This window comes from Armigeres subalbatus, chromosome 3 (assembly GCF_024139115.2).
Source record: "Armigeres subalbatus isolate Guangzhou_Male chromosome 3, GZ_Asu_2, whole genome shotgun sequence".
Taxonomy (NCBI): Eukaryota; Metazoa; Arthropoda; class Insecta; order Diptera; family Culicidae; genus Armigeres; species Armigeres subalbatus.
In genome coordinates this window covers 141,654,634-141,673,938 of record NC_085141.1, presented here as the reverse complement: position 1 = coordinate 141,673,938, position 19,305 = coordinate 141,654,634, and the positions used below count along the sequence as shown (strand labels likewise).

General features: G+C 39.9%; 2 protein-coding genes across 16 annotated transcripts in view; both read right to left on the bottom strand.

Annotated features, from left to right (window-relative positions):
* The window catches only part of LOC134225736 (uncharacterized), a 30,417-nt gene extending 24,367 nt beyond the window's left edge, over positions 1-6,050 (bottom strand). For 2 of the 14 annotated variants that reach the window (XR_009983316.1, XM_062706052.1), the window contains exons 1-2: positions 5,797-6,050; positions 4,012-4,574 (exon numbers count right to left, since the gene is read on the bottom strand). The gene's annotated coding sequence lies outside the window, so the exon portion shown is untranslated. Of the gene's footprint in view, positions 1-4,011; positions 4,575-5,328; positions 5,589-5,756 lie in introns of those variants that run through there. The other 12 variants (XM_062706058.1, XM_062706053.1, XM_062706055.1 and 9 more) reach the window with 12 other exon arrangements.
* Positions 1-19,305, bottom strand: part of LOC134227973 (protein tincar) — a 541,225-nt gene that overhangs the window by 353,062 nt on the left and 168,858 nt on the right. The window lies entirely within an intron of this gene.

The following is a 19,305-nucleotide window of genomic DNA, read 5'->3' as shown; positions in this document are numbered from 1 at the left end:
ATACTTTGAACGCATTTTAATCTAGATACTAACGCATTTTATTCATTTTATCGCTAAGAGCATGTACCATATTTGGAACGGAGTGGCTGACCTTTGGTTACGCGTGTAGACTCAAAGGCCTTAACTCCAGGGAATTCTTGGATGGCCAAGAACATATATTGTGGACGCATTTAAATCTTGGTATCACTAAGGGAAGATCCATTAATTACGTAACGTAAAAATTGGCAATTTTCAACCCCCCCTCCCCCCTATGTCACACTTTTTGTATGAAACATCTGAAAATTTTGTATGGATCGTCACACTTCACTCGGAGTATCTTGAATAGTCTAGAATAATGGGTTCATACATACCACCACCTAGCGGCCAAATACTAAACTAATCAATGCCTCATATCGCAATACACGCCTTCCTGCATAACCTTTTTAAAAAGGTGCAGTTCAAAATGGGTAGGACTTTCAGATATAAGCAAAATAAGCATAAAAAATCACTGTCCCGAGGGCCCGAAACCGATGCATTCACACGCGACAATTTACTCGGACCGATTTCCCACGTCCTTTAGCTATCCAGCTCTCAGTCTAAACAGTCAGTCTAAGGCTCCCGCTTCATTCGTGAATGACTTAGGCGGCGAATACATCCACGACCAGCTCTGACAGTAAGTTCTCCGACATCACTACCCTTACACTGAAAGCTAATGACAAGTAGTATATTAATAGCGTCCTCCTTTTGTGATAATGTGATCTGTACAAACACCTGTTTAATACCTGCAATGATTTGGTCCTTCTCAGTCCTCAGTCTGTTTTTTTTATGCGTATCCAGTTTTACAAGTAGCTGTTCAGGACCCTGCAGAAAACCGAAGCAATCAGGTTAAAGCGACGACTTTTCAGCTAGTACAAATATTTAATAAGGTTTTACTTCTTAGGTGCCCAGTGCTCAATAGAGATTTCCTCGTCTCTGTTTCTTCTGCGCTGCCTTCCTGGCTTCCACAACGGTCCGGATAGCATCTACTATAGACAAGCCTTTCCAAATTTTTCGTTTTCGCTCTACTTATATTTCAACTGTCGGTTCAAGCCCAAGTAGCATTTTGAGTTTTATGGCGGTAAAGAAAATCTTCTTTTTTTTCTGCAAGGCTGCTTTAAAACCAGCACTAAACCAAAATTGTACAAAGGAGACCACTTTTCTCAAAGGTTTACTGACAGTATCCGAATTGCATATCGGATTATACGCTACACAATCAGCAGTAACTCAAGGCTCTCTTCCCCATAATTAGTTCCTCATTGGTTATGGTTACTCGAATTTCTCTGTCGGGATAATCCGATATGAATCTGAAACAGAAACAGAAACGAATATATGACAATACGGCGAAAGACAAAAGGTCGAAAAGATAAAACGTCGTAAAAAAGGACAGAAGGTCGTGAAGACAAAAGGTCGAAAGAGACAAAGGATCAACCAAGTTAGGTGTATTCGAAAAGTCTTTGTGAAATGTATTTAACTTCAAGCAGAAGTAATATACGCATTTCAATTGAAATATGAGCAATTTTCAAAAAAAAAGTTATTACTATGAAACAATATGCAATAGCACCACCCTAACATAATCTATATGGATCCAAACAAAAATCAAATTATTGCTTATTCGTGACCACACATAAAGTTTATTTCTGTAGAGTAGATTGGGGCAAGACTACGCACTTAGTTTTCAATCGAACATGGGACCTTATGAAACAAGCTTCAGCACATCAAATTAATGTCGACGATTCGTATACTCTCCCAGTCAACACAAAGTCGTATATGATGCCACATAAGATGCTAAAGTGGAGGCCATATACCTACAAGTTGTATGGGGAAGTACGTATATAGCCTCCACTTTAGCATCTTATATGACATCATATACGATCTTGTGTTGACTGGGTTTCCTTTATGTTACCCAGTGGAAAAAAAATAATGGAATAAAAATAATAATTAAATTAGTTTTATCCGAACCCTTATTGCAAGACACCTAAAACGCACTCTTACCCCACCGGTGGGGTAAGAGTGCGCATTGGGTGGGATAAGAGTACGCACTTTTCCAATCATGGGTTTTAAATATTTATTAACACAAAAAGGATCTTCTTCTTCTTCTTCATTGGCATTGCATCCCCCACTGGGACATTGCCGTCTCGCAGCTTAGTGTTCAATTAGCACTTCCACACACCCAAAAAACAAATCTGACAATTATTGTATAAAATCTGGGCATATACAATTCTGTAAGCTTTTTATACAAATATTGTATTAAAATAATACAAATCTGTATTATTTCAATACAATAATTGTATTGTAATAATACAGATTTTGTATATGCCCAATTATTATACAGTTTCTGCAAGGTTCTTATGCAGAACTGTATTAAAATCTGCCATCCGCTGGTTGGGTGCAGTTATTAACTGCGGGGTTTCTAAGCCAAGTTACCATTTCTGCATTCGTATATCATAAGGCTAACACGATGATACTTTCATGCCCAAGGAAGTCGAGACAATTTCCAATCCGAAAATTATCTAGACCGGCACCGGGAATCGAACCCAGCCACCCTCAGCATGGTCTTGCTTTGTAGCCGCGCATCTTACCGAGTAGGTTTTAACTCGATTGAAAATGTTTCCTTGGCATCTGTTTGGATAGTAGAAGCATAAGTACTGGAACGCTAGTGGCGCTGTAGTCATTTAAATTATTTTGCCAAATTATGCTTTAACAAGCTTCAATTGGCCATAATGTATGCATCATGTTGTAGTGCATGTTTGGTTTCATCGCCAGCATCGGTTTGACACTTGTAGTACCGGTACTTTGGTTGCCAGGTCGAAGTAAACTAAATGTTAGTCACGCGAACAGGAACGACATTAGCAATCTTATACTTTTGAATCAACTGTTTGGATCGGTAGTCGGCACAAAAAGATCGTGCTTATATAGCGCATGCATGACATTTGCCAAAATGTCTATATCTGTTTTCTGTCAAAACTTACGTCGGCGTGCCTACACCCGACCAGTGCCGACAACCAACCACTTTCCCCTATATGTTCTTTTTCATAGATTGATTCGTTCTAAATTATTCTTGAATTGTCATTATTCAATAAAGAAATAAATTATCATAAGAAGTTATTCGCCGAAATGACAACGTGAAGTGTTGGTTTCACTACGACTGGTTACGCCGGTTTTCTGGAGAGTGTTATACATTCTGACAGCATGTTAATGATAAACCAATCCAGTTAGAAAAATCCATGTATTTGCAAAAACTTTAATCTAATTGAAACAAGATTCTAATTAGATAGATGGATTGTACCATTGCCAATTTGTTTTCATCTGTGACCTAAAACAATTTCTGCAGCCGTTTGCCTGCACTCAATGTTTGTATAACAGTTTTATGTCACGTATGGAAAGCACAACACACAACCATCACCAACTCCAGTCAGATACCGACCGTGAGCAATCGCTTTTTGCAGATTCCTTGATGGAACCAACACTTGCCTGCCGTTCGGTGCTGGGATCGACACATACACTCGGACCAGGTCGGGAACCTCTTGTTGGAAGTGCCGAACTGTATGTGGTGGGTTGGCTCAGCACTTCTTGGTGTGCCCTCTGTAGTCGTCGTTTCCGAGCCAAATACGGCCAAACGTCGACCATCTCATCGTAGGAGCTGGCTGGCTTCCATTGGTTGTATCGATTCCAACGACTAGCACAGAAAGCTATTCCGACTGAGGAACCGGGCATGGTCATAAAAACATGCTTATGGCACAAACTGCCGCCAAAGTTAAAGTTTTAATGTTCTTTCCAGGGATGTGCGGCGTACTACCCCTCTCTGACAAGGAACGGGTCATGATAAGGATTTATGGCACCTCTACTCCATCCCTGCAGCACGAGTCATTGGTTTTTAATGACAGTTATACATGAAACAGAAGGATGATAGCACATCTAGTTTCGTTTCGAATGGTACGCGCTGAGAAGAAGCGGAGAATCTTATCATCATAAATTTCCTTCTTACATACATACCTTTGAAAGCACTCTCGACGAAAGTTGTTGCGGAATCCGATTAGATTAACATCATTTCCAATTGCACATCTGTCACGAGTGCCATTCGATTTTGATATTGTATTTGCTTTTACTTTGCGCAGAAATTTCGCTTGTCACTTGTCAAACTCACTTGTGCTCTATCGTCCAAGCATTGCACTTGACACCAGAAAGATCAGTTCGTAGTTTTTGCTGGATTTTTGTTTTGGAACTTCTACCAAAAAACCGTTGTTCGCTGCTGCTGGTCTGTGGGTTTGAAACTTTAGCAGCTTTCCGTACACCGTGTCACTCACAGCAGAATGTCAATGAGGTTTTGTTTTTGTTTAATATTCACTGCACCAACTTTGCCGCTTGTATCTGAAAGTTTATCATTTTATAACGGTGAAGTGTTGTTTTTTCTCGCTCTCTCGGAGAAACTGATTCGAAGTGGAAGACGATATGGCACCCTTTTCACGAACCGGCTATCTGTCAAATTAGGGAAACTGTTCACCCAGCAGTGTCTTTTTTTAACTTTCACATCTCTAGTGGCTGCTTGAAAACTTTTGCTGTAACGACATACGAGTGGTACACAACAATAGTCTCCAACTAATTAGCTTTTTGTTACAAAATTATAAAAATTTGTTTGTTTCTTGCATTACAATTTATAAAGAGTTAGATTTACAATACCCAAATTTAGAAAAAATAGTCTTTGTATTATAATAGATTGACATCTGACTTATGAACATTGATTAATAGTTTATATTTTCGCATATGAATCTTTATATATTTCTAAACCAAAATTCTTCATGTATCAAAATAATAATTAACAAATTTTTCTTCCTGGTAGGGCATCGATTAACAAAATGAGATATTGTTGAATAAATACACTTATCGAAGAAAATCATGAATTGAAATTTAAAATATATTCCATATAAAAGCATAAAAGACAAGCATAAAATTATTTGAATTATTTTCCTAACAAAGCGAGAGGTCAAATTTCAATGACATTCTGACCAACAACGCCAACCGTAAGAAAAAGGTCTACAATTTTCGATCCTCTATAAACACACTTGACTGCGGTGAACCAGTGTCGCTAGAGATTTGCAACAGCCGGCATCCGGCGATGCACTGGAGCGAATCTCACTCGTCATGGCAAAAAAATACTCTTAGTTTTGGTCGCAACAAGCAATTTTCAACTCCGAACGCCAAATGATTAATGGCTGCTTTCATCCATATTGAAATGGCGATGAAAATGGCAGCCTTCTTGTTGAATTTTGAATCGCACAAACAATGTTCCAGACGAACTAATTTCATCAATACCTAGCTCAACTTCACTTGACGTTTACGGCGACCTAGAGGTCGCTGCTCCGCGATGCACGAGATTTTGCACTTTAGAATAAGAGGTTCTTTGCACCTTCTGTAGCACGTATTTCAATTTTCGACTCTACCCCGCAAGCACATCGAACGCGACTGCGGCTGCCATTCGAACGCAGACATCGCAGACAAATACACACGAGAACCCTTCGACGACCAAAAAAGAGAGATCGGAGATATGAGGCACTAAAATTGGAATTTTGCTTTTAAATACAGAAAATGTCCTCACTTTCACCTGGTCAATATTTCATTCAGTAGCCACATTCTTTGTTTGCGATTTTCTTCGTTATAATATAAAGTCATTTATGTACTTCTTCCTCAGTTTTCGATAGAAACCAACGCTTCACCATTATAATTATAATAAATTTATTCACATTCGAGAAAATCGATGAACAGGAACACCATCCACATTACCATTAATTTCTTACATTTCGACTCACTTTTCAACCAATAGACTATCAAAATCCTATTCGAAACACCGCCCAACACTTATTATGTCCACAATCTCAACCCAAATTTGCAATATTCCGACAAAAATTGCACCAAAGGAACTGAATCACAAATTTTCCATGTTTAAATCTTGCTTTGGAAGTGTATGCGAAGAGACGTCAAAACTGTACTACTCGGTTGGCTTCGACCCGCACTGGTACTGCTGACTCGGCTATCGCACTGCCAGTTTGCTACAACATAGGGTAAAGTGGTGCCTCTGCTGTCTGTGTTGGTTCGGCTGGCTGTGGACGCACAGACCGAGCAAGCAGAAAGTTGCCTTCACACCATCACCCGTAGAGTGGAAGTCGGGTCGGATCTGAGCCAGACCGTACTACCAGCAAACTTTACCCCTGTATGGCAGCAGCAGAAGCGCCAGTGCCAGTGCCAAGATGGCGTAAAACTGGTCGAAAACTGTGCGAATAATCGATGGTGGTGTGTACCTGCGCGGTACGAACCAGAGAACGGTACGTGTGGAACGTGACAGGTGTGTTTAAAACTTTTTCTCTCAACTGATTGATTTATTATAAAATTATATTGATTAGAGATTTAATTGCCAATTTAGTTCGCAATCAGGCTATCAAGTTTTGGGATATTATCATTGAAAATTCAACAAAAAGCCAGAGTCACCAGTACATATGACATTAACACTGTCATGTGAGAAGAGCGAGCATGTGATGTGACCAACGGTTTAAATATTTGAATTCAGTTCGAGCATCAGGGAGCTTTGAGCCAATACGTGTCAATCAAAAAATTAAATAGTTAAGCAAGACACATTAATCGATTGGAATTCGCCATCACGAGTTGAGTATATTCTGATATCTGACCACGATTGAGCCGAATCACGCACAATTTGTGTCGTTCATAAAAAGGAAATGTTTCCACCAGTAGTGAGGCACAGATGGAAGCCATGTGATGGTAAATGAATAAAAAATTGCAACAGCTGTTGGGAGAACCGTCAATTGTCTATACAGATCAAAACATTAGCAATGCTTCCCATTGCCCCGAAAGGAACTTAAACTTCTATAAAAAGCTGCATGAACCCGTAAGCAGGCCCCACCAAAGCGACCGTGTGCCACTAAAAGCGCACTAGCCCAATTCCTGGTATTGGGTGGGACAGACCTGACACGATGGCCCTTCGGTGAGACAAGAAGTTTGCGCAGGCACAATAAGCCGCCTGTAAAACGAATCTTTACGAACGAGATAACGGGACCAATTTGCGATTAGGGCGTAACTTATTTTGTAAACAAGCATTATTTCAAAGATTTCGAAAAATGCAAATGCTTTTCTTCAAAACTAATTTCCTCACCTGATAGAGAAAAGCTCATTCTGTCGGATACATATCGTAGGTTTCCCGGGAAATACTTGTTTTAGCAGGAATTTGCATTCGCTACGACGCATCGAGCCTAAAGGATCACGATTAGAAGCTTGGAGCATAAAACTGCAAGTCGCATCCCCGACGTCGTGGCGCTGCAGGAAATTTGCTGGACAGAACAGAAAGTGTCGGAAAATGTGGCTTCCAACGGCTGTCTTATAACAAAGCTGTGGCACTCATAACGAAATGGGAATCGGCTTCATACTGCTGGGTAAGATTCTTCTGATTAAAGGCCGTTTCTTAAATGATGCACAATTGAATGGTAGTCCGAATTTTTTTTATTCCGCTAACCTAAGAAACTGAACGAGTTCAGTACGTGTTGGCTCTTGTTTCGGACGGCAGAACGATCGCGCGATTTGCCGAAATTTTGTGTTTTGCATTGCGCGGCCGGCAATAAAGTTAATTAGTTCAGTGCGTATTGGCTCTTGTTTCGGACGGCAGAACGATCGCGCGATTTGTCGAAATATTGTGTTCTGCATTGCGCGGCCGTCAGTGCTTGTTTTGTCGTGTTTCTGCTCAGTAAGCAGATAGTTCGCGCGGCCGAGTGAGTAAACAATTGGTGATCACGGACGTGTTTCAGGTAGGATTTAGAGCATTCGTAAAATCCGAGTTTTTGGTTCTGATTATAATGTTCGGTGAATAAGTCTGCGTGTTTTGTAAATAATGCGAAACATTTGTAAAATCCAGGTTACTTTGTCCTCCTTTGGACGGTTCGTAAGTAAATTGATGAATATATTTTATTATTTTTTCAGCATATTCTGTTATTGACAAACGCTCTATATTATCGAATAGAGCTCCCTATTATTCACCCTACCCACTAACACAAATTTTGCTTCCCGAGACATCTATGAAGGTAGTATGGGTTCCCTGCATCTTCACTAGTAGATGTTGAACTAACATTCCTTCCCTTCCTTCCGTGATTGTAAGGACGTGGCCAGGTATACAACTGCTACTGTATAGGAAAAGGTACTAATCCCAAGTACCAATTTGCGACATTATACAGTAGATTGCTCAATTGAGCATTGTATAGCCACCCACGATTTGTACAATCACATATGCTATGCTATGCTATGCTATGCTAACCTAACTAAGAAACTGAACACCAAATTGACCACGTTCTAAACGACGGTAAATTTTTCTCCGACGTCATGAACGTCCGCATATACCACAGTGCAAATGTTGAATCCGACCACTATCTCGTAGCAGTACGTCTGCGCTCAAAACTCTCGATGGTATACGAAACGCGTCGAAGTTGAACGCCGCGGCTTAACATTGGGCGACAACATCGTTATGTAGACTATCCCAACACTGCGCGCATCAGCAGGAAGTGGCACTCCCAACTGTAGAGATCAGTGCAATAATATTAAAAAAAAATTAGAATAATAATATAGAAACTTGGATTATTCCCAGTTATTAGTTGATTGAAATGAAAATATTAATGAAAAAGCGTGACGTGCGCGAAAAGAAAAGTTAATAATGCTGTCCAAATTATTATGTTCGAGAATTTATTAGAGTGTTACTCCAAAAGAGAGGGCCCAGAGACAAGTATTTGAGTGGAGCGAGTGATTCGCTTCACATCATAAAGGTAGAAGAAGGTAGCTCAGTTATGTGACGATAGTTATGGAGAACGGGTGAAAAAGAAAAGCGTGAAAAAAATAAAATAATTTGAAAAAAAATCTAAGTATATATGGATAATTTGTGTTTTAGTGACTTTATTTGCAAACGAAGAAAACCCGACAATGGCAAAGTCGGTAAAGTGAATCTGCGCTCCCCATTTGTGTATTATTTTATAAGTGAATTAGTGATTGTGTCTGGCGGCCATATTTTGAATTATTTTTTCGGCTGACGGAGTGGAGCGGCAAATGTGGTTTTCCTGTTGCCGCATTTTTCAAGTAAGTTTCTTTGTTTCTTTGTTGTAGTCGGTTTGTGCTTGAGCTGGTGACGCGGGGCTTTAAGATGTGCCTACAGGGTTGTTGAATATTACAACATAATATGACAACAGCACAGGGCTGTTGAAGAATGTTATTGTTATGAATACAAATTTTTGAAGTCGAAATCTAAAAAAAAAAAAGTTTGTTAAGTCGAAAATGTTATGTTGGAGATAAGTATGATTTGGAATTCAACCACTTGGCGGCGCTTGTTTGTATAGAAACACAATTTTAGTAAGATATCTCGCAAATTATGAGATTTTGGAAGTTGCCATCCGCAACAAAGTTGTTCAGTAAGTTGGAAGGATTGTTTTGGAGATTAGTATGGTTTGGAAATCAGCCACTTGGCGGCGCTAGTTTGTATGGAAACATTATTTGGGTAAGATATCTCGCCATTTATGAGATTTTGGAAGTTGGCATATACAACATAGTTGTTGAGTTGGCCAAAAAAATTGGTGTGGAGATTGGTATGGCTTGGAATTCAGCAATTTGGCGGCGCTAGTTTGTATAGAAACACCATTTGGGTAAGATATCTCGCAATTTATGAGATTTTGGAAGTTGACATCTGCAACAAAGTTGTTCAGTAAGTCGGAAGGATTGTTTTGGAGATTAGTATGATTTGGAATTCAGCCATTTGGAGGAGCTAGTTTGTATGGAAACACCATTTGGGTAAGATATCTCGCAATTTATGAGATTTTGGAAGTTGACATTAAAACAAAGTTGTTGAGTAGGTCAAAAACATTGTTTTGGAGATTGTTATGGTTTGGAATTCAGCCACCTTGCGGCGCTAGTTTGTATGGAAACACCATTTCGGCACGATATTTCAAAATTTATGAGATTTTGGAAGTTGACATTTGCAACAAAGTAGTTCAGTAAGTCGAAAGGATTGTTTTGGAGATTAGTATGATTTGGCGGCGGTAGTTTGTATGGAAACACCATTTGGGTGAGCTATCTACCAATTTTTTAGATTTTTGGAAGTTGACACATACAACAAAGTTGTTGAGTATGTCAAAAAAATTGTTTTGTAGATTGATATGGTTTGGAATTCAACCACTTGGCGGCGCTAGTTTGTATGAAAACACTATTTCGGTACGATATCTCGCAATTTATGAGATTTTGGAAGCTGACATCTGCAACAAAGTTGTTCAGTAAGTCGAAAGGATTGTTTTGGAGATTAGTATGATTTGGAATTCAGCCACTTGGCGGCACTAGCTTGTATGGAAACACCATTTGGGTAAGATATCTCGCATTTTTTTAGATTTTTGGAAGTTGACATATAGAACAAAGCTGTTGTTGAGTAGGCCAAAAAGATTGTTTTTGAGACCGACACCAACGTAAGAGCAGCTTAGCGCAGCTTCTGGAGACTGGATAGCTGTTTGATCCGTCATTGATAGTAACGAAACCGCTGCACTAGGTACGGTGCCCCCGGATCAGAGAAACGACTGGTATGACGACGAATTTGAGCAGTTGGAGAGAAATGCAGCATTCATGATGCTAACGGGCCCGGAACAAAACTCGATTTTATGAAGAAAAAAGTGCCAGCAAGAAGATCAAGGGCATGAGAAGACGCAGAGCACACAAAAGTTCTATGAGAAGTTGAACCGATAACGTAAGGGCCACTGACATGTGTAAGAATATAGACGGGAACCTTCATACGAATATGCGTGAGGTGTTTCAAAGATAGCGGCAGCACCACGAAGAGTATCTGAATGGCGATGTGGAAGGAAACGATGGCGGAATGGCAACAAACCAGGGAATACGCACGCATGAAATACGTTTTCCAGCTAAGGATCCCCGTGGAATCAAAGAGAAGATTGGCTGTCAGGGGCTAGCAAACTGCCAGGAGAGCTATTTAAGCACGGTGGTGAGGCACTGGGTATTTACGAAATTTGGGAATTGAAAGTGCTGCCACTGAAGTGGATGGAAAGTGCCGTGTGTCCCATCTACAAAAAAGACGATAAGTTGGATTGTATAGCAACTACCGCGCAAACACATTGCTGAATGCCGCCTACAAGGTCCCAAATTGTATGCCATCGACTAGCACCAATTGCAAGAGAGTTCGTGGGGCAGTACCACGCGGGTTTCATGGGCGAACGCTCCACCACGAATCAGGTGTTCGCCATTTGCCAAGAATTGCAGAAATGCTGCAAATACAACATGCTCATATATCAACTATTCATCGGCTTCAAAGCCGCATATGATACAATCGATCGAGACCAGCTATGGCATCTCATGCACAAACATGATTTCCCGGGTAAACTGATACGATTGATCAATGCAAAGATGTATCGGGTGATGTGCGTATTTCAAGATTCAGGACAACCATTTTTTGCACAACTTTTTAAAAAAGCTTTATTATGTGTTCTCTGTAAAATTTTGGTGACTACTCACAAATGCATTTGCGACTTTTTGGACTAACAAATAAATATAACAAAGTTTGCATAAATTGCGTTGAAAAGTAAAAAGTTATCATAGGTATTGCCTTAGGAGGGGCATATTACACCGTCTTATCACATATTCCAGAAAAACTGAATGCATAGCAACATCATTTCCATAATTAATAATGTTAGAAATTGAATTTCCTTCTGGATCGTCTAGCCGCATTAATCAGTATTTTAATACGGAGGACATATCTATTTTAAATGCAAGTAAAGTGAAAAGATTCATGATGAAATGTCCAGGAATAGTCTACTATAATTAGACACATTCATTTGGCTGAAGGACGAACTTTCCAAAGTTGTTCCACCTCGCGTTTTCAAAGGCACTACATTCAATACTGAAGCAACAAGCAGCTGTCATATTTTTGCTCTACGTTTGCTGCGACGATGCAAATCTTGAATAAAAAGATGACAGCAATTTGATGCTTCTTTGTTAAGGTCACTCCTGACGGAATCCAAATTTCAAAGTGCTCGCGTTTTCGGGAGCACACCACTCGATATACAGAGATGATAAGTGAGGGACTTGTTCTTTGTCTTTAGGATTCAATCCCTGGTCCTTACTGAAGAACAGTAGCTGGCAAGAGCAATCCCAAATCTAAGTAAGGTCAGTAGGGCAACCAACCTGAAGTAAGCTAGGGCTAAGCCGGTATTGCACAAGAGAAAGGCTACTATGATCCGTCGAAAGAAGGTTGAGCAGGTTGCCGACCCTAAGGAACGACGGAAACCAGTTCCTTCTTCTACGAGGACTACCGAAGCTCGCAGGCCTGCCATGGCTGCTACAACAGTCGGTGAATGAGAATAAGACTGATGTTTCCTTGCTGTCCGACTCGTACCGACCCTGACCCTGCTAAACATAGCAGTTGGGTTACGGATAAGTCCGGAATAGTGACCATCTGGACTTGCGGAAGGTACCCCATCAAGAAGATAATGTCATCTCCTGATGATGAGGGTTTTGTCATAGCAAAGGTAAACGAAGTTTACTTTTGTAGCTGCTACTGTCCTCCAAGATGGAGCATAGAGCAGTATACTAGGGTGTTAGATAATCTTGTAGCGAGACTAACTGGTCTTAAACCATTAGTTGTAGCAGGTGACTTCAACGCATGGGCAGTTGATTGGTCCTGTCGGTTCACTAACGCTAGAGGTCATACACATAACATAAGTGCAACTTCGATGCGAAACCGTTGCAAAAAGTTGGCCCCCTTTTGCTTCTCGCCAAAGTTGTTCAACTGGTATAGGGAACATCGTTCTGTCATCTGAGAAAAACGACACGGCACTATAAAGTGGTATAAAAGTTAAGCCCTACACTGACAAATAAATTAACTCAAAATTTGAGTCACATTAATTGTATATTACTCGGCGACTCGGCCGCACGAAAAAAAAGTCTGTTGTTTCACTTTGTATGTGCTACGTAGCCGTGTTTCGAATTATACAATGAAATATATGCTGCTTGAAGCATCAAACATACATATAACGCACTCGTTTTTAGCGTATCAAAAAGATTAATTTTACAAAAATAGGCCTCCATTAGGCAAAATAAATGTTATTGTTGAACGCTTTGGAGTTTCATTCAGATCAAGGGCCGATTGAGGGAACCGAGATATTGAATTTATTTGCGTTATGGACATTTTTTCACATTGACATTGTGCAATGCTGGATGGCCACAGGTCTTCGGTTGCTGCTCGTGAATCGGGTCTATCCGCCCGAAAGTCAGTGATCTATTTTTCGGACAATTTGTGTACCTGTACGGTAAAATGGCTAAAAAATAGAAGGTTGTAATTAAGATACGATAGCAAATTGAACGTTGAATTACGTTTAGTTCGATAGTGGCAAAAATCAATATTTTTTTGCATGTTCATTGTGGATGGATATGGCCGAAATGTAGGCAATTTACGGTAAATGTAAAATTTTAACACTAGAGTAGAGTGGGGCATGAGTACGCACTTAGTTTTCAATCGATCATGTGGCCCTTATGAAGTAAGCTTCTGCATATCAAATCTGTGTCGATGATTCATATACTCTTCCTTTATGTTACCCAGTGGAAAAAATATTGAAATTATTGAGATTCGTTTTAGTAGAACCCTTATTGCAAGACAAGTGAAAAACGCACTCTAAAAGTGGTAAAAGTGCGCATTTATCCAATCATGTGCTTTAAGTATATATTAACACAAATAAGAGTTAATAACATTTAATTGATGTTTAATGAGCATAATGTGCACTTTCATACGAAAAACCATTGTTTTTTATATATACAAAAAACTACAGAGGTCAGGTATATATCAGGTTTCGCGTACGCCATACAAAGGAATTTTCCTTAACGAAAATCCACCAATCACGTTACGTAAAATTTGGTTATTTCATCACCCCTCCCCCATATCTTACACTTTTTGTATCAATCCACTAAAAAATATATGGATCCTCATACATCTTGAAACCCCTCCCAACTAAGCATTGCGTAATCTATGAGTGTTTCTTTTGATTAATCGAAATTATCATTTAGATGAAATTGTGTTTTCATACTATGTTTAGATGTACAACAAGTCCTAATACAATTTCATTATTTAGCTTCAGTGCTTTGTTCGCTAAGTCCTTTCTAACCCAAATTATTTCAACTTATCCCTAAAACTTGTGATAATTTCGAATTCTGTCCCTTTTGTCTTAGTTGTGGATCTTTACGTAGTCTTATTCCGGCTGGAGATACGGGTTTGACATCAGAACTTGAAGATTCATATGCGTACTCTTGCCCCATCGGTTCCTGCGTACTTTTACCCCACAGTCCCAAAAAATATTCAAGTAATGGTTTTGACTTCTTGGAAAACCAACCGGATTGGTGTGATGCACCAAAAAGTACTTTATACAATAGGTTATCGAAATGGTATAATGTTCACCTGATTGAACGTATTTATGGTAATGAAATACTAGTTGCGGAAACCCAATTATTTTTAGCAAAATGACCAAAAAATTATCTAACTCCATATCTCCCTTGTTGCTTATTCAAATCGTTTACAATTACACATGATAATAGTTGGCCATAATACCTGTCAAACTGATGCTGTGCTGCTAGTTTATCTTTTTTTATTACTTAAAAAAATCAAAAACGTACTCTTACCCCACGCGCACTCTTGCCCCACTCCTGTCGAAATCGGATTTTCAATTGTTAAATGCATCAAATCAATTGTTTACAATAGTTTACAATAGTATAAAATCTTAGAGAGTAAACTGAACGATTCATACCAAAATCGCTTGAATCCGTTCAAAAACGGCTGAGTTATTGAGTTTTACTTCCTGACCTGACCTTTTCGTGAAGGTCCCAAATTTGAAACTTTTTAATGACCCCCCTATCTTACCAAAAGAGTAATTCTACGTCAAAACACTTTTTCAAATTTCTTGATGGGCGATTCTAATTGATGCCCTGATGCTCTGGATAAAATTTCAGCCAAATCGGTCAACGTTTAGACCGTGCTAAACTCGTTGAAAGTTTATATGGGAGAATGTATGCAGAAGCATCGAAAAACAGTGATTTGCAGTTAAATGGCACAATTTACGATGAAGAACCGTGATACTAAGAGTGAAATCAGGAGTGATTCAGTTTCATTCCAAATTTTCGGCCACTATTCTAGTTTGAATCTGGAGCCAAATAGAACAAACTCGCTGGTTTCCCCAGCAGTGTTCTATTCATGTTTTTCAAATTTTCAATTAAATGAAATCTCGCTTAACTTTTCAAAAGGACCTAAGTAACATTTTTTTCATGAATTAATTTGAGTACTGCAATCAAAAGCTTTCATGTTGTTCTGTTGATTGCGCTATTCAAACTAATTCATGAAAAAAATGTTACTTAGGTCCTTTTGAAAAGTTAAGCGAGAAATCATCATGTTGGCGCCAAGAAAGGCGCCGTAATTGCAAAGTGGATTGATCCGTATAGATAAAATGACGCATTCATACACCAAAACAATTGGAAAATATTTGAATCTCGTGATTCAATCGTGGTTCAAATCTGCAGAAAATAGAACGGAGCGTTATACCAGTTTTATTTTTTTGACATTTGACTGGTATAAAAAATGAATCTAGAACAGCTGCTGGGAAAATGAATGTTTCAGATTCATATTCAAACTGACAGCCCCGAACGATTTGAATCACTGCTGATTTTACCCCAATTCAGTTAATATAGAATTAAATACAAAATCCTATGCTAGAAATCCGCGAGAAGATTAGAATTTATTAAGCAAAGCTATTTGCTGGAGTGCTGTATGGGTGAATATATTACTTTGCTAGGGTTAAAGAAACGAAATTTTCTCAAACTACACTGCAGAAAAATGCTAATAGCTTCACCGAGTAAACACTGATCTTCTTGCGGTTTCCAGCCTAGCATTCTGTATTAAATTCTACATGAACTCGATGTGTATCATAGTTCTTCATCGTAAATTGTGCGTAGGCCGACGGAGGTCCTTCGTAGGTTAGTTAGTTAAAGCACCAGTCTAGCATACTGAGGGTCGTGGGTTCGAGTCCCATCAAAGGGAAAGTGGTTACCTCCAATACATTTTTCAAATCAAAAATCTTCCACATCATGTACATATTCACGTATGAGTTTTCAGAACACTGTAAATTAATGTCCAAGTCGGGTGGTTTAATACCCGGAATATAGGCAATTAACTTTGATTGAACTAAAATCAATTGTTCTTTCAAATATAATTTTGTAATGATCAAACAGAGGAATTTGGTTAAATTAACCAAAATTTTCAAAGTAGAATGTCTCCTCATTAAAATGGGGGAGGCATTTTTGAGAGAAAGGGTGACTTTTTCACTGTGGGAATAATATCAACATAAAAACAGTACCCATTAATGGGTAAAGTCATCTAACTGTGTAAGGTTTGATTGTGTTTACAATATATTTTTCCGTGTTTCGAAAGTGAACTGGTATAATGCCTTTGACATTACACTCTAACTTTCACTTACTCAGAGACTGAGTAAAATTGTATTGCTATCTCTTTTTTTCTCATGGAAATTTTACTCAGTTTCCGTCAAAAGCGGGATTACTCATAGCTATGAGTTGTCCTGCTTTTGGCGGAAACTGAGTAAAATTTCCGTGAGAAGAAAAGAGAGGGCAATACAATTTTACTCAGTCACTGAGTAAGTGAAAGTTAGCGTGTACGATGTTCTCTATACCACCTCTGAATCTGTACTTGGGTACATCTTTTTGAACCCGAGTTACACATATGTTATGTGGGTCATATCATGCTAAGGTCTCTAGCGATACTGAACGTAGTCCTGCTGAACGAGTGTCAACGTTCAGAGGACCGAATGGCGAGTCATGCATCGATGTGACCTTTGCCAGCGCGGGATGGACGGTGAAGTCTGAATGGAGGGTTCACGAAAGGTACACTGCAAGTGACCACCAGGAAATACGTTTTATGGTCAGTTATGTACCCCCAACAGAATCACAAGGCGGGTCAGTAAAGCTGATCTAGAATGGCGTTCAACCCAAAACTGCTGGAAGAATCAATACGGTGGGAAAATCGGACTCTAGGCCTTAGTTGTGATGAGTTATCCGATGTCCTAACACGAGCACAATGCCCAGGAGGACTATGCCAACCGGCAACCGCAAACCGGTGCACTAGTGGACGAGGACGATGCATACAGAACCAACAGCACACCTCCTGAGAAATCCTCGGCGATGTTAGCCAGGATCGTTGAAGGTTTTTCAAATCGACTTCTATAAAACATTCTTCATGCCTGCCGTATCCTAACGGAACTATCAATTCTATACTTTCGCCTCTAATTATATCATGAACATGTACGTCTAAGTTTGGAAAATGATATTAGCATTTCCATATCATTGTAGATCGTTTAACTTCATGTAGAAATAACACACACAAAATCATTAATTAGTGCCTCCCAATGTTGCCTGGACGAAGGAAACTTCCCAGATCGTTGGAAACGGCAGAAGTTGGTGTTGTTGCCTAAGGCTGGGAAATTCCCGGGAGAGCCTTCGGCATTCAGACCAATTTGCGACACAACTGGTAAATTATTAGAGTTTGCTGGTGGCTTATCAAGCAACCAGTATGGGTTCCGCAAAAGCCGTTCTACCATCAAAGCAATTCGGTCGGTAACGGAAACGGCTAAAATAGCGCGTGGTTTAAATAAGAGAGGTATTGGGTACTGTGCATGGATTGCACAAGATGAAAAGAATGCATTCAATAACGCTAGCTGGGCAGCTAAATCTGATTCCCTGCATCATTTGAGAGCGCCGCATTACCTGTGCAAGATTCTGAAAAGCTATTTTCAGAATAGAATATTATTAGTCGACACCGACGCTGGTCAGCAGCCAATAGTAGTGTCTGCAGGTGTTTCACAGGGATCGATCCTCGGACCGGTTCTGTGGAATATCATGTATGACGGAGTATTACGCTTAATTCTCCCGGCCGGTGTGAAAATAGAAGGCTTTGCGGATGATGTAATGCTAGAGGTCACAGGCGACACTCTCAACGAAGTCGAATTGAAAGCTTCTCACGCGATTAGCAGAGTCGAAGAAAGGCTCAACTCAAGGAGGTTGGCGTTAGCAAATCACAAGACTGAGGTTGTTGTGGTGCATAACCACCATGGGTTACAGCAAGCGAGGACATACGTAGGGGCCTGCACAGTTTACTCCGTGAGGTCATTATAGTATCTGGGCGTGATGATCGACGCTAAGCTTAATTTTACGACCCACGTCGATTCTGTATGTCAAAGGGCTTCATTAGCGATAAAATATTTATCGCGAATGATGTCCAACGGATCGGCGGTGCAAAGTCAGGTGCGTAGGCGGGTGTAGCATTATTTATTATCCGATGCTGGTACACCGCAGCATGGTTCAAAGTACTAGAGGCCGGGTGCAATGTTAAGAAATTAATCAGGGTACACCGGCTGATGTGTCTGCGGGTTGCAAGCGCAACGGTGTGCGTCATTGCTGGGATGATGCCGATAGGAATATCTCTGAATGAAAATGTGGAGTGCTTCAACGACAGGGACTCGATGCAAGTGCGACGTGTCAAGAGAGCAACTTTGTTGCTCAAATGACAAAGAGCTTGGGACACTGCAGTCAAAGGTCGTTGGACCCACAGACTGATTCGATTGGATTAATAGGAAGCATGGTCAAGTCAACTTCCACCTATCATAGGTGTTGTCGGAACATGGCTGCTTTAAAAAGTTCCTGCATAAGTTCTGGTTCGCAGATTCTGTGGAGTGCCCGGAATGTATAGGTGAGGTAGAATCGGAAGAGCATGTGATGTTTGATTTGAAAATGAACCCCGGACAACCTCGTTGAAAGGATGTGTTGGGAAGATGTTATATGGAATGCGGTGAACACATCGTCTCAAAAGATTATGTCAAAACTACAGCGCTAGTGGCAACAAAACCTGCAGCTGCAGTAGAAACTACTGTGATGCAGTGAACACCATGCTCACCCCGACAACGAAAATGTCGCGGGTGGGCTGCGGTGACCTCCGTAGATATACTCCGTTTACCCTTGCTCATGAAAAACGTGATTATGCGGGAGCCCCAGTTCCACGCGTTGAAGAACAGTAGCTATTAGAATGGCTTCATGATACCTGTAAAAGGTTTTTTTATTTGAAAATGTTTAATAATATATTAAAGAAGGTGAGGAACGAGAAAAATAATAAAACTCAATCCTTCAGTAAATTGTAATAATGACAGAAAAAAATAC